Below are 15147 nucleotides of genomic sequence, written 5' to 3'. Positions count from 1 at the left end.
ACCCCAAACCCAATCAGAAAGGGGCGATGGGATGCAAGTGGCCAAAAGGGCACAACCCTTGGCCGATGGTGCCCATCCGCTAGCAAGTCGTGCCTGTTCGTGGGGCAAGACTTACCCCCTCGTTTTCTATAAATATGGGGGCCCTCCTGTTGATTTCAGTATCCAATTCCAGAGTAAAATACTTAGAGAAAAACGTAGAGAGAGAGAAAGAGAGAGAGAGAGTTCCGGCGAAGGAAAGGCCGAGTTTAGGGTGGTTAGGTTTCCGGCGACTCTGATCGTTTGTGAAGCAACCTCCGACCAAGATGGGAGATCAAGACAAGGAGAAGAACGTGGAGAACCCAGAGGTGGTTCAGAAGGTATGTGATGGGCCGTGGCTCCATCAGACCAAACGGACGATCCATGTGATCGCACCGCGGCTCTGTCGGTTCCTAAGTCTCATCCGGCTTCCCTTACTTGTGTTCTATCCGATCTCTTTCTGTTCTTTCTGTTTACACACGAAAGGTTGTGTTGGTTCAGTCCAAGGGACACGTCCCTAGACTTGGCCATTCATAACTGAACCGCTAGCCTTGACACAGGTCGGCTATGCGGATGGTTCGAATCACACCATGGACTGGGCGGTTGGAATAAACGGTTGGACATGTCCCAAAAGGCCCGAGTTGCCAAAGGTCACGAGTTACCAAAGGTTGTGAGTTACCAAAGGTCACGAGTTACCAAAGGTTGTGAGTTACCAAAGGGTGTAAGTAACCAAAGGGTACAAGTTGCCAAGGGTTACGAACATCAAGAGGTACGAGGACCAAGAGGTACGAGGATCAAGAGGTACGAGGACCAAGAGGTACCAAGGACCGAAGGGGTGCATGTTCCAAACGGTGTCTATTGAGACAGGTTGTGTCCGATCCTTCTGGATCAGTCTATGACTTGCTAAGTCAAGACATGGTTCACGGTTTGTCTAAGCCTAGGAAGAGTCGCATGGTCCGATCGGTTGCTAAGCCTACCGGTTTGGGCTTGAGGCTTACTCGGCCATTTGGATCCAGGCCCAAGGCCGGATCAGGTAAGGAAGTCTGTGGGGCCATTGAGCCGGACTTCATGGACCGGTCGCACCTAGATTCTTTCCGGTTAGACGGATTGGTCTTTGGGGACGATCCAGACCTGTTCATGTGTTCTGCTTATCTATTCTGGACCGTCTATCTGATTCTAAGTCAAGGGGTGGTTGGTTGTATGACTTAGGATACGGTAGATGGGTTCATATCTTTTTTTATTATTATATTGTCTGAGGTTTATCTATGTTCTAGGAACCAAGCCAAGCATTGTAGAATCGTCCAGTTCTACTCTCGGTTATGATTAATGCTTATCTGGTTGTGGTTTCAGGAACTAAGGATGGTTCTGGTCAAGCCAAGGAACCGTGAAGGCTCGATCAGTGAGAGGCTGTGTAACGTGTGGTTAGATGATACTAGGGATGAACTAGTGATTGTCTATGAAACTGTTAAGAAGTTGTGTATTGGATCTCATGTTTCTAAGTAATACAATTTATACACATTTATATTCCGCTGTGCTATATGTTTGGTTGTTTAAGAACCTCATATTCGAATATGACTTAGTAAATAAAGGCTTAAGATGAATCAAACAAGCAGAGAAATTAATAAGTAAGCATTCGTATCCAGTTGGGTCGAGAGACCAGGAACGGGTCTTACAAGTTGGTATCAGAGCATGCTTGATTCTAGGATAGTTGGGTTATGTAGTCCACACACACACGCAGCCAGCTGATTAGGTCTCACGGTGAGGTTTGATTGTTTAGTCTAGGGATTATTCTGTTGTGTCTATGTTGAGTATATTTTGTACTAACAATGTTTGGAATCCTTAGGCTGGAAAAAGCAAATCGGGAAAGGCCCGAAGGAGTAAGAAAACGGCTGGTCAATCTAGTCAAGGGGCAGCGGACGGAGCTGGTCTGTCCGAGTTACCAACCGATCAGGTTGAGACTAACACCGGAGGTGTGTTACCGTCTGACCCAGCTAACCTTACCAGGACGCAACAGGACGGTCAGCAACATCAGGAAGGTGATGAAGAGGAAGTGGAATCCTCGAACGCTAACCGTGATGGTGACCAGCGTGAGAAAGTGGCCGATGGTACGGCTAATGCGCCTGCGGCACTGTCCAAGAAGGACTTAATAGAGGCCATGAAGGTGATGGGTAACTAGGTGGCGGCTATGACTCAACTATTCACGCCACTAGTGAATTCATCAGTTGGTCAAGCTACACCTGTAGCTACGGCTACACCTATTGCTACTGATCCAGCTGTGGACGCGGTTAAGGTGATCGAGATCGATCCACCGGAAAAGTCTGTAAGAAAGGTTGATTATCTGAGTCTGCTTCAACATCTATCCAGATTGGGTACGAAGCATTTCTCAGGTAGCACCGACCCCATTGTGGCAGACGAGTGGAGGAGTAGGATACTCCGAAACTTTCAGTCAACTCGCTGTCCAGAGGATTACAGAAGAGACATTGCGGTTCACTTCCTAGAAGGGGACGCGCATAATTGGTGGCTTGCAGTGGACAAGCGCACCAATGGAAGTCTCGAAAGTTTTGCGGAGTTTGAAGTTGAGTTCAACCGCAAATACTTTCCTGCTGAGGCTTGGGACCGACTGGAAACTAAGTTTCTAGATTTGGTCCAAGGTCGCAGATCCGTACGAGAGTACGAAGAGGAGTTCAACCGACTCAGACGGTTCGTTGGAAGGGAGCTGGAGGACGAGGCAGTCCAGGTTCGTAGGTTCATCCGAGGCCTAAGGCCGGAACTGAAAACCCACTGCTCAATCCGCACCTTCAACACCGTCGGGGAACTGGTTGAACGAGTGGCTTTGCTGGAGTCTAACTTGGCTGAAGAAGCTAAGCTTAAGGCTAAGCCACAGCCTGGCCCGTCGGGCAAGACAAACGATAAGAAGAGAAAGTGGGATCAGGTGGACGGAGGTAAGACCTCTAGGGGCCGACCTGAATGTTCCAAGTGCGGTAAGAATCATCCCGGTGAGTGCTGGAAGGCCATGGGGGCTTGTGTACGATGTGGCAGCATGGATCATACGATTCAAAATTGCACTCGTCCAAACCGATTCTCAGACCAGTCCAGTGGCAGCGGCTCCGTGACTTGCTTCCTATGTGGCAAGACGGGACACTACAAGCCGGACTGTCCTAAGCTGCAAGGAGGACAAGGGAAGGGTCGTGGAGACACAGGCAAGTCGACCCAGAACAGGCCGACCACCACACCAAGGGTGTATGAGCTGTCCCGCGACGAAGGCGCATCTGGATCGTTTGATTCAATCTCTGGAACCCTCATGGTTGGTGGTGTGGAAACCCACGTACTTTTCGACACAGGGGCTACGCATAGTTTTGTGAGTCCGGGACTGGTCGGAAAGGGTCTGTTCTGTCTAGACGCTGGAGATAATTTTGGGATAGTGAGGGCCGCCGGAGGGCAAGCCATGAACTCACTAGGTCTCGTGTCAAATATCCCAGTGTCAATTCAGGGAAAGGTATTCCCTGTGAATTTGGTATGTGTCCACCTAAAGAATCATGAAGTGATCCTAGGTATGGACTGGTTGGGAAAGTATCGGGCCACTCTCGATTGCCATAGAGGTCGTGTGCAATTGGAGACTGGGCTTCAACCGATCCAGTACCAATGTCTGTGTCCGGCTCAGGAGAAAGTGGTGGTTTCAGCAGTTCGAGCGATTCGGATGCTGGAACAGGGTTGTCAGTCCTTTTTGGCTACAATTACAACTACAGAGCCGGGCAGTTCTGTCTGTCTGAAAGACCTTTCAGAGGACTCGTTGGTGTCGAAGTTCCCAGATGTGTTCCAGTCGCCATAGGGTGTCCCCCCTGATAGGTCGGATCCATTTACGATTGAACTAGAGCCAGGGACAGCTCCGCTGTCCAAGAGTCCGTATCGAATGGCATCAGCCGAGATGGCCGAGCTAAAGAAGCAATTAGAAGAATTGCTAGACAAGGGGTTCATACGCCCAAGTAGCTCCCCTTGGGGTGCACCAGTCCTCTTTGTGAAAAAGAAGGATGGTAGCATGCGTCTGTGCATCGACTATCGGGGGTTGAACAGGGTTACTGTGAAAAACAAGTACCCGTTGCCCAGGATAGACGAGCTGTTGGATCAACTCAAAGGAGCCAAGTGGTTTTCTAAGATCGATTTGGCCTCAGGGTATCATCAGATTCCTTTGGAGCCAAATGATATTAGGAAGACGGCATTTAGGACCAGGTACGGTCATTACGAGTTCGTAGTGATGCCGTTCGGTCTGACCAATGCACCTGCTGCATTCATGAAAATGATGAACAGCGTGTTCCGAGATTTCTTGGATGAGTTTGTGATCATCTTCATTGATGATATCCTAATTTATTCTAAGGATGAGGAATCTCATCGGAAACACTTGAGAGCCGTGCTGGAACGATTACGAGAACACAAACTTTATGCTAAACTCAGTAAATGCAGTTTTTGGCAGAAGAGTATTGGGTTCCTCGGCCATATTGTGTCCGACCAAGGCATCTCAGTGGATCCAGAGAAGATCAGGGCAATCAAGGATTGACCCCGACCACGCAGTGCCACGGAAGTCAGGAGCTTCCTAGGGCTGGCAGGTTACTATAGAAAGTTTGTGAAAGGATTCGCAAGCTTGGCTCAGCCTATGACACGGTTGACTGGGAAGGACGTCAAGTTCACATGGTCTGAAGAATGTGAGGGATGTTTCTCCGCACTTAAAGACATGTTGACTAGCGCTCCCGTCCTGGTTCTTCCGGAGGCTGATCAACCATATGTGGTTTATACGGACGCGTCCATCACTGGACTAGGTTGCGTATTGACCCAGCATGGGAAGGTCATCGCCTACGCGTCAAGGCAGTTGAGAAAACATGAGGGAAACTACCCCACCCATGATCTAGAAATGGCTGCGGTAGTATTCGCCTTAAAGATTTGGCGCTCATACTTGTATGGTGCCAAAGTTCAGATACTTACGGACCATAAAAGTCTGAAGTATATTTTCACCCAGCCTGAGTTAAACTTAAGGCAGAGGAGGTGGATGGAATTCGTAGCTGACTACGATCTAGACATCACTTATTACCCGGGAAAAGCTAATCTGGTAGCAGACGCTTTGAGCCGGAGAAGGGTTGCTGTATCGGCTGAACGAGAGGCGGACGACCTAGACGGTATGGTCCGAGCTCTACGGCTGAACGTACTGACCAAGGCGACCGAATCATTAGGGTTGGAGGCGGTTAACCAAGCCGACCTGTTTACTCGAATTCGTTTAGCCCAAGGTCAGGACGAGAACCTCCAGAAGGTTGCTCAAAATGACAGGACGGAGTACCAGACTGCGAAGGATGGTACCATCCTAGTCAATGGTCGGATCAGTGTTCCTAATGATAGAAGTCTTAAGGAAGAGATTATGAGCGAAGCTCACAAGTCTAGGTTCTCGGTTCATCCTGGTGCTACCAAGATGTATCAAAACCTTAAGAAGTTCTATCATTGGATCCGTATGAAGGCAGATGTTGCCGAATGGGTGGCAAAGTGTTCCACTTGCCAACTCGTTAAAGCAGAACATCAAGTGCCTAGTGGCTTACTACAAAACTTGCCTATTCCAGAATGGAAATGGGACCACATCACAATGGATTTTGTGACTGGCTTCCCTACCACCAGGAATAAGAAAGACGCGGTTTGGGTTGTGGTGGATCGCCTAACCAAATCAGCACACTTTCTGGCCATCCAGAAGATGGACGGGGTCGATCAGATTGTACGCAAGTACATAGACGAAATCGTCCGACTACATGGTGTTCCGGCAAGCATTGTATCAGATAGGGACCCAAGGTTCACATCTTATTTCTGGAGAGCTTTCCAAAAGGCTTTAGGAACTAGAGTGAACATGAGTACTGCCTATCACCCACAAACGGATGGACAATCTGAACGGACGATCCAGACATTGGAGGATATGTTGCGTGCATGTGTCTTGGACTGGGGTGACTCCTGGGAAAGACATTTACCCTTAGTGGAATTTGCTTACAACAATAGCTTCCATAGGAGCATTGGCATGTCGCCATATGAAGCTCTGTATGGACGGCCGTGCAGGACCCCGTTATGCTGGACCCAAGTGGGGGAGCGTAGCATGATCGGTCCAGAGATAGTCGAAGAAACAACTGAAAAGATAAAATTCTTGAAGGAAAAGATGAAAGAGGCACAAGATCGAGCCAAGACCTACGCAGACAAAAGGAGAAAGGATCTGGAGTTCGCGGTCGATGACTTGGTATACCTCAAGATGATAACCTTCAAGGGACGGGTGAGAATTTCCGGGAGAAGGAAACTCGACCCGAGATACTTAGGTCCATTCAAGATAATTGAACGGGTTGGTAAGGTGGCATACAAGTTGGATTTGCCAACAGCAATGGATGCATTCCACAACGTGTTCCATGTCTCCCAACTCAAGAAATGTCTAACGGATCAAGATGTCATTGTACCAGAAATTCCTTCTGATCTGGGTACGAACTTGACCTTAGAAACAAGGCCGGTTCGAATCTTAGATAGGATGGAAAAAGCAATGAGAATGAAAACAATACAGATGGTCAAGATCGTTTGAGATTGTAGTGGACGTGAGGAAATCACTTGGGAGACCGAGGCTAGAATGAAAGCCGACTATCCTGAGTGGTTCAATCAGTTCATGGACGAGGATGCACTTGATTCGGATTCGAGGACGAATCCCTTGCAAGTGGGGGAGACTTGTCGCATCCCCGATCCTGAAAAGGATCGTTGGGACGGCCATGGATCGAGGAAACGTACTAGCCAGTCTTAAGACATGAAGGCAGGCGTTCCATGGCCAAGAAAGAAGGTTAAGAACATAAGGAAACTTAGACTTAACCTTGTAAGAGCAAAGAGACAGCTAGGACGAGCAAGACAGTAGCTGGAAGAAGTTTGCGAGAAGCTCGACCAGCTCATCGGAGCTAGGCCAAGTTCACTCCAGCTCAACCACTACTAAGTCAGCTCCACTAGCTGGATTACTAGCTCACTCAGCTGAAGCAGCTGGGAGTCAGCTCATCTCAGCTAGACAGACTGTTCGGGTTTCGGGCCGATGGACCGAGTCCGGGTCAGTGGTGGGCTGTGAGGTCCAGTCATGAGGCCATGGACTGTTGGGTCTTTGGACAAGGCCGTGGGCTAAGTCTAGAAGGCTTGGGGCGTGGGTTGGGCTAGTGACCGACCCCAAACCCAATCAGAAAGGGGCGATGGGATGCAAGTGGCCAAAAGGGCACAACCCTTGGCCGATGGTGCCCATCCGCTAGCAAGTCGTGCCTGTTCGTGGGGCAAGACTTACCCCCTCGTTTTCTATAAATATGGGGGCCCTCCTGTTGATTTCAGTATCCAATTCCAGAGTAAAATACTCAGAGAAAAACGTAGAGAGAGAGAAAGAGAGAGAGAGAGAGTTCCGGACAAGGAAAGGCCGAGTTTAGGGTGGTTAGGTTTCCGGCGACTCTGATCGTTTGTGAAGCAACCTCCGACCAAGATGGGAGATCAAGACAAGGAGAAGAACGTGGAGAACCCAGAGGTGGTTCAGAAGGTATGTGATGGGCCGTGGCTCCATCAGACCGAACGGACGATCCATGTGATCGCACCGCGGCTCTGTCGGTTCCTAAGTCTCATCCAGCTTCCCTTACTTGTGTTCTATCCGATCTCTTTTTGTTCTTTCTGTTTACACACGAAAGGTTGTGTTGGTTCAGTCCAAGGGACACGTCCCTAGACTTGGCCATTCATAACTGAACCGCTAGCCTTGACACAGGTCGGCTATGCGGATGGTTCGAATCGCACCATGGACTGGGCGGTTGGAATAAACGGTTGGACATGTCCCAAAAGGCCCGAGTTGCCAAAGGTCACGAGTTACCAAAGGTTGTGAGTTACCAAAGGTCACGAGTTACCAAAGGTTGTGAGTTACCAAAGGGTGTAAGTAACCAAAGGGTACAAGTTGCCAAGGGTTACGAACATCAAGAGGTACGAGGACCAAGAGGTACGAGGATCAAGAGGTACGAGGACCAAGAGGTACCAAGGACCGAAGGGGTGCATGTTCCAAACGGTGTCTATTGAGACAGGTTGTGTCCGATCCTTCTGGATCAGTCTATGACTTGCTAAGTCAAGACATGGTTCACGGTTTGTCTAAGCCTAGGAAGAGTCGCATGGTCCGATCGGTTGCTAAGCCTACCAGTTTGGGCTTGAGGCTTACTCGGCCATTTGGATCCAGGCCCAAGGCCGGATCAGGTAAGGAAGTCCGTGGGGCCATTGAGCCGGACTTCATGGACCGGTCGCACCTAGATTCTTTCCGGTTAGACGGATTGGTCTTTGGGGACGATCCGGACCTGTTCATGTGTTCTGCTTATCTATTCTGGACCGTCTATCTGATTCTAAGTCAAGGGGTGGTTGGTTGTATGACTTAGGATACGGTAGATGGGTTCATATCTTTGTTTCTATTATTATATTGTCTGAGGTTTATCTATGTTCTAGGAACCAAGCCAAGCATTGTAGAATCGTCCAGTTCTACTCTCGGTTATGATTAATGCTTATCTGGTTGTGGTTTCAGGAACTAAGGATGGTTCTGGTCAAGCCAAGGAACCGTGAAGGCTCGATCAGTGAGAGGCTGTGTAACGTGTGGTTAGATGATACTAGGGATGAACTAGTGATTGTCTATGAAACTGTTAAGAAGTTGTGTATTGGATCTCATGTTTCTAAGTAATACAATTTATACACATTTATATTCCGCTGTGCTATATGTTTGGTTGTTTAAGAACCTCATATTCGAATATGACTTAGTAAATAAAGGCTTAAGATGAATCAAACAAGCAAAGAAATTAATAAGTAAGCATTCGTATCCAGTTGGGTCGAGAGACCAGGAACGGGTCTTACATGTCTGGTCATGGTTTAATGATTATAAGCATTGCTAAAGCAAGAAAAGATCGATAACCATGTACAAAGGACTTGAGTGTATGACTGCGAATTCATTGTGTGATGAGTTTCATTGCAGCAAATAATTATTGATGGTATGACCTTAGACACTCATGATTATGAACGAATATAGACAAGTTCTATAGCTCAACATGGATCGACAAAAGAAAATAAAGAATGATTGGTTACAATGGATAAAGCCATTGGCACATACGAAGAGATATAAGTCCGAATGAACGAAAGATATGAAGTAAAGTTGTTCGTATGTGTTCTGGGTCTATGACTCAATATATATTGAATGTCCACGTTTTGGGAAAGCCATATAACCAAAGAGAATCCGTGGGACATGAAAAAGGACCTGCAAGTAAAGTTTTATTGCAGATTATAAAGTCCATCCGAGCACCGTTTGAAGCACCATCAGTTCAACCAAAACATGGAGTGATCAGCAGCATAGATGTACATCCTGACCACATCTTAATGGAGTTCCAAAAGACATACCAACGTCCAAGACTTACAAGTTCATTCAAGGAGAATCCAGCTGATCATCTTCACCAAGTCATAGGCAACTTCAACGTTCAAGAAGACTCGGATACCAGATGGGAATGCGTCTACTGCAGTGATGCATTCATCTGGGGGAGTTCATGTGTTGTACTCTTTTTCCTGTCCTTGGTTTCCCATTTTGCCACATTGGTTTTGGGGTTTTTCAGGAGAGGTTTTAATGAGGCAACATTAAGCATGCAACGAACCTGTACCGGATGTGTCGATCAAGGGGGAGTGTTATAAACCAAATGATGATCGACCATGGACCAGCCCGTACTGCAGGCCCAATCCGGGACATGATAAAGACAACCAGAGACTATGTGTTTATCTAGTATATATTCCATGTATATCTGTAACATAGTGTTTATCCTTATCCTTATCTTGTTAGGATAAAGATGACCTTATGACGGTTTAATACCTTGTATATATATGGACCTTCTGGTCGACAGTAATGATAACAGAAGTATTTCCCCAACACTTCATTTACAACAAGTATTGAGTTATGTACTTAAAAGTTATGGGCTGCTTCCAACAATTGATCTCGACTAATCTCAAGAGATTATGTTCACTACGATGACAACCTAGGATCCTTTAATTAAAGGTGTATCATGAGATCAAATTGTTATATCATCAAAAGAAATGGGTCGCTTGTGAATTAAGATGAGGTTTGGCGGTAACTCTACCTAACTGACTGGAGATCCCAAAGAATAGGTTCAAGGAGACAACTAATTCAAGCTAAATCTGCCCAAAGCACTGTAAGACTTCGGTCTATACCCAGTTCCTATGATGATTAAACAGTGCTACATGTAAGGAATACAGGATAAACATTAGCTTTTAATGATTTGTGTCCATTGTTTTGAGATATAAATGGAGTAGTACATGATACTCCTCTAAACAAAACTAATGGCAAATCACCTTGTGAGTGTGAAATGGGGCCGTTTCTAGGAGAATGAAGGAAAGGCTATATTCTCCAAATTCACTCATGATTAACCAGGACTGTTCACGACCAAAATGAACACAATAGAGAACCTAGTTCTGTGAGAGAATGAAGCTGTGTTATAGCTATTGTCTAGGTTTACACCAAAGCCCGGGAGGTTCAAGACATCATGGCCACCTCCTGGCCGAGTAAATCCGATAGCTATTAACAATGACTGGTTCAAGGCTGAAAAATTGCTACCAACTCATCATGCAGTGGATTTTTCGTTTGTACTTGCAAAAGTCCTTAGTTGAGTCTTGTCGAGTCTTGTTTAGGAAGTCAAGTCTTTCGAGTCATCTAGTGTATAGAGTCATTTCTATTCATGTGGGGGATTGTTGGAACTATTTTTTGAACATTATGAATAATGTATTCATATGTCAAAATAAAGTTTTATTTGAATGAGAAATGAAGGTCTAATGTGTGTGATTTGAGAATCTTGTATAAAGTAGCAAATACATACATTAGATATTTGATCTTGGATTTGGGTTTTGATTCGTTAGTTGGACTTCATGTTCATTAACTTAAATCAAATATATGTTGATCTTTTATATTGATAAAATATAAAAAAGAAATCCATTTTAAAGTATATTATTTTGTTTGAATTGGTCAAAACAATAATAATTATACTCTTTAATTTCTTGGCCAAAATGTGAAATAAATTCACTTAATAATTGACAAGGAATAAAGACTCCATTAGTGCACCATGGGAGGTTTCATTTTATGTTGAAAAATGAAACTTGTGCTTCTCATTTTTTTCTATAAAAGGGCTTGTTAGCATTATAGAAAAGATAGACATTGAACAACAAATCATTTTCTCATACTTTGAATAGTTATGTTAGTATTTTTTTTTTTTTTTGAGTCTGAGAGTACAACACAGAAATAAGTTCGATAGATTCTGTTTTTCGGTGATGGTAAACAGAAACAATGCTGCAGTTGTATCCTGGGAATCTGAGAGCTATGAAACCGTCACACTACGGGTCGTTTAAAGATCTAAGGAAAGAGATTAACCATCTCGACTCTGCAATTCTTCTTTATTCTTATATTTCGGTATTGTAATTTTAATTTACGTTCTTATTATTCTTTACAAATATCACTTGACCTATGGTAGTAAAATAAGGTTCCCACATGAGGATACTAAACCAATTCAATTTACAGATCATGATTCAATTGGTTTAGAAGACCGGGATTCTTGTTATGTTAATCACTTTGATCCTTTCTCTTCTCTGACAAAATATTCGGCGAAGCAGTGTCGTCTTTTGCTCTAACGTTACATGTTCCTCCGGTGGTCTCTGCTGTAAGGTGGAGCTAGCTCCAGCCGTAGCTTCTGGTTATGGTGTTCTTCTTCTTGGAGGCGGCCTCTTAGCATGTAAGTTATTCATCTTACAATACAGACTTTTACTTTGGATTTGCTTTTTTCCTTACTTCACTAAATTTCGATCTTTTTCCCAACTATAGATAGCATGTAAGTGATAGATACAAGCACACTTATGAGAGAAGGAGGTTTAAGAAGAATGAAGTAAAGAGTGGAGTGGTAGAAACGAGGGAATAAGCTTGAAGTCTTTTAAAACAAATAAGCAGATGACACGTGCTTGTATAAGAAAGAAGTATAAATACTAGTATTGTTTCTGTTATACGGTTATGGTTATCGACGATTACAATTGTAAAACTTAGCATATGAACTAGGATCTACTCAGGTGATGAGAGTAGAGTGATACTCAGGTGAAAGAGTATCAATACAGTTGTAATTCTCGAGTTGATTCATCAATATACTCTGTTACTCCATAGATCCGATCTTTGATCTTAATAGTAAGCTAACCCCGCCTTCTTCCAAAACTTATCCCAGGAAGCATCAGTCTTGCATGTGATCGGTTCTTGTTCCAAGATGAGCTTGACCAAGGTTCCTTTACCTCTCAGGTATTGTATGAGTACACTTTGGTTTTTGTCCTTGTACTTGAGCCCGATTATATTGACAAAATTATAGACTACATCACTTAAAAAGCACTTTTAATTTCCTCATAAATAAGCTTGTTATAAACAATATGCGTCTCATATAAAGTGGATTATGTTTTCAGCGGTATTTTTATTCTATTTGTTTTTGTAAATTTGTTTATATCCAAAGAACATGAATTGAATCGGTAGAAAGAAAAGACCTGAAACTAGTCACTGCTTTAACATTTAAAAAAAAAACTTGTATAACCTATTATAAATTTAGATGATTATTATAATTTATAAAAACACTTTAGAATAAAAATAATAATTTATTTTTATTTGGTAATAATTGTAAGATATTAAAATATAATTGACTTATATAGATTTTTTATAAAAATGTATTCAAAATATGATTTATTATTTATTATATTTTCTCGATTTTGTAATCTAAACAATTTTAGGTTTAGTTTTGTATAAAATTAAGAATCAAATCGAATTAGAACCTGATAGGCAATGTTTTCATTTCAGTAAAACCTGATAGGGTGCGTTGAAATTCACGAAAACCTGTTTTCATTTCAATTTTGGACTTTAACCAGCAAATAGTAATGGAATTAACCGAACCGAACCTATCAAACCGAACCGAACCTATCAAACCAAACCGACCCAAATATGATGCTATTCTACCATATGAATCTATATGCAAGTGTCATCAAAAAGCTATGTATAGAAAGCCATATAAATATGAGAGCTGACTAGTTACATAAAGTAGAGAATAAACTCTCGAAATAATAAACAGAACCAGTGAGTCCGTTAGGTTGGAAGAGTAACTCATAAGATTGGGTATGGGGATCATGTATCACCAGTGGGTCAATGCAAGCACCGCTTTGAGGCAAAATCCGACCCTTGTCCAGATTTGCTATTGGTAAAAGCGCGAAGTAAGAACTCCACCAAGAAGAAATTGGGTTGAGGTCAAGCGAACACATTGTCTTCCATGTCTTGCCTGAAGAATCAAACGACTATATTACTTGGGTGTTCTCTTTTCTCTCAGACACGCACAAGCGGTTATCAAGGATGCACATGGTGAGGAGGTGAGGATCACAAGGGTGGGCAAAGGGAGCTTTACAGATGACTTGGAAAGTCTCTGTGTGAAGAACAAAAGATAGTACCATGGGTTCTTCACACGCGGTGAACCAATAAAGAGACCCATCTAAATGGACGGGTTTATGGTAACAATTGATCGGATAAGGAGAAGCAGGGATAACGTACGTACCTCCAAGTGTTGGTGCTAAAATCAAAAACTTCGCAGTGAGTAACAACCTTTGGTACAAACCCGGATGAATTATACAACCAAACCGGCTTGTAAGTGCCTCTTAGTTTATCTCTACCAAATCCAAGCCTAGGGATTGGGCATTCCATAAATCCATTCTCGTCCCCCTGAATGATGAGGTGTTGATAGTTGGAAAGAGGAAGAATCCGATGCCATCCAGTGGCGGGATTGGCCACGACCCTCAGTTCGAACATACAGAAGACGCATATTAGACCATCACAACTACCATAGCAGAACATGCTACACGTAATAGGGAACTTGAACGTCCAAGCTATTGATGACCCAAACACAAATGTTCGATCATAATCTAGGTCCTCATGGTCTTCATAGCAGAGATTTAAGATAAGGACATCGGGACCACGTAATTGCTTGCGACGGATCAAGTGTCGTTCCTTGAAACGTTGGGAGTCGATTGTGAATTTCCACTTCATGGATACAGATCTGAATCTCAGCAGAGGCTCCGCGGGCACGAGGATGAGCTCTACCAGATCGTGGGGTAGCAATTCCGCTCTAGATGAGTTATGTCTTTTCAGTTTTCAGCAACATTCTACCTCGGTTCTACAGAAACTACTCATGTCAGTTCTATAATTATAAGTATATATAGGCACACAATTTTATTCAGAAAAAAGAAAAAAGGAAAGTTTCCATTGAATAACACGGAAACAAACATATTCATATTGAACAAAACTTAGGTTCAACTTTTAAACTCACTTCCCTTCTTAGAGCACCTCCAATGGGGTTCTATCCATTAGAGTTCTAAACTTGGCATATATGTATATATATAGAAGTTTAGAACACCAATGGGTAGAACCCCCATTGGAAGTGCTCTTATTACCAATCAAAATGCCACCTAGATTAATAATAAAATAGAATAATTTTTGTAAAGCTAAAATAATTGAAAAAATAATAATAACACCAGTTTTATTGACGCTATCGCAACTAACTAAACTATAAATCCTAAATTCTAAACCTTAAATCTTAAATTTTAACCCTAAACCCTAAATTCTAAGCTCTATGCCTTAAATCCAAACCCTAAACCCTAAACCCTAAACCCAAACCCTATATCCTAAACCCAAATCTTAGACATCGTAAACCTTAAATCCAAAGCCTAGACTCTAAATCATTAATCCAAAGCTTTAGAGTATATAATTTGGGTTTAGGATTTACGATTTGAGTTTAGGGTCTAGGGATTGGGTTTGGGTATATGGTTTGAGTTTAGAGTCTAGGTCTTGGGTTAAAGATTTAGAGTCTAGGATTTGGGTTTAGGGTTTGGATTTAGGGTTTACGATTTGGGTTTATGGTCTAGGATTTGGGTTTAGGATATAAGGTTTGGGTTTAGGGTTTACGGTTTGTGTTTAAGGGGAGTATATTCAACTGAGAGTTTTAAGTGATTTGTATTAAAATGACAAATCCACTGTTATTCAAACATGAA

At 43.4% G+C, this 15147-nt stretch overlaps 1 pseudogene; it reads right to left on the bottom strand.

Annotated features, from left to right (window-relative positions):
* Positions 1 to 10178: 10178 nt before the first annotated feature.
* LOC106408240 lies at positions 10179 to 14391 on the bottom strand (annotated as a pseudogene).
* Positions 14392 to 15147: the final 756 nt, after the last annotated feature.

This window comes from Brassica napus, chromosome C8, assembly GCF_020379485.1.
Source record: "Brassica napus cultivar Da-Ae chromosome C8, Da-Ae, whole genome shotgun sequence".
Taxonomy (NCBI): Eukaryota; Viridiplantae; Streptophyta; class Magnoliopsida; order Brassicales; family Brassicaceae; genus Brassica; species Brassica napus.
The sequence above is the reverse complement of the archived record's forward strand: the minus strand, read 5'-3'. Positions and strand labels throughout refer to the sequence as shown.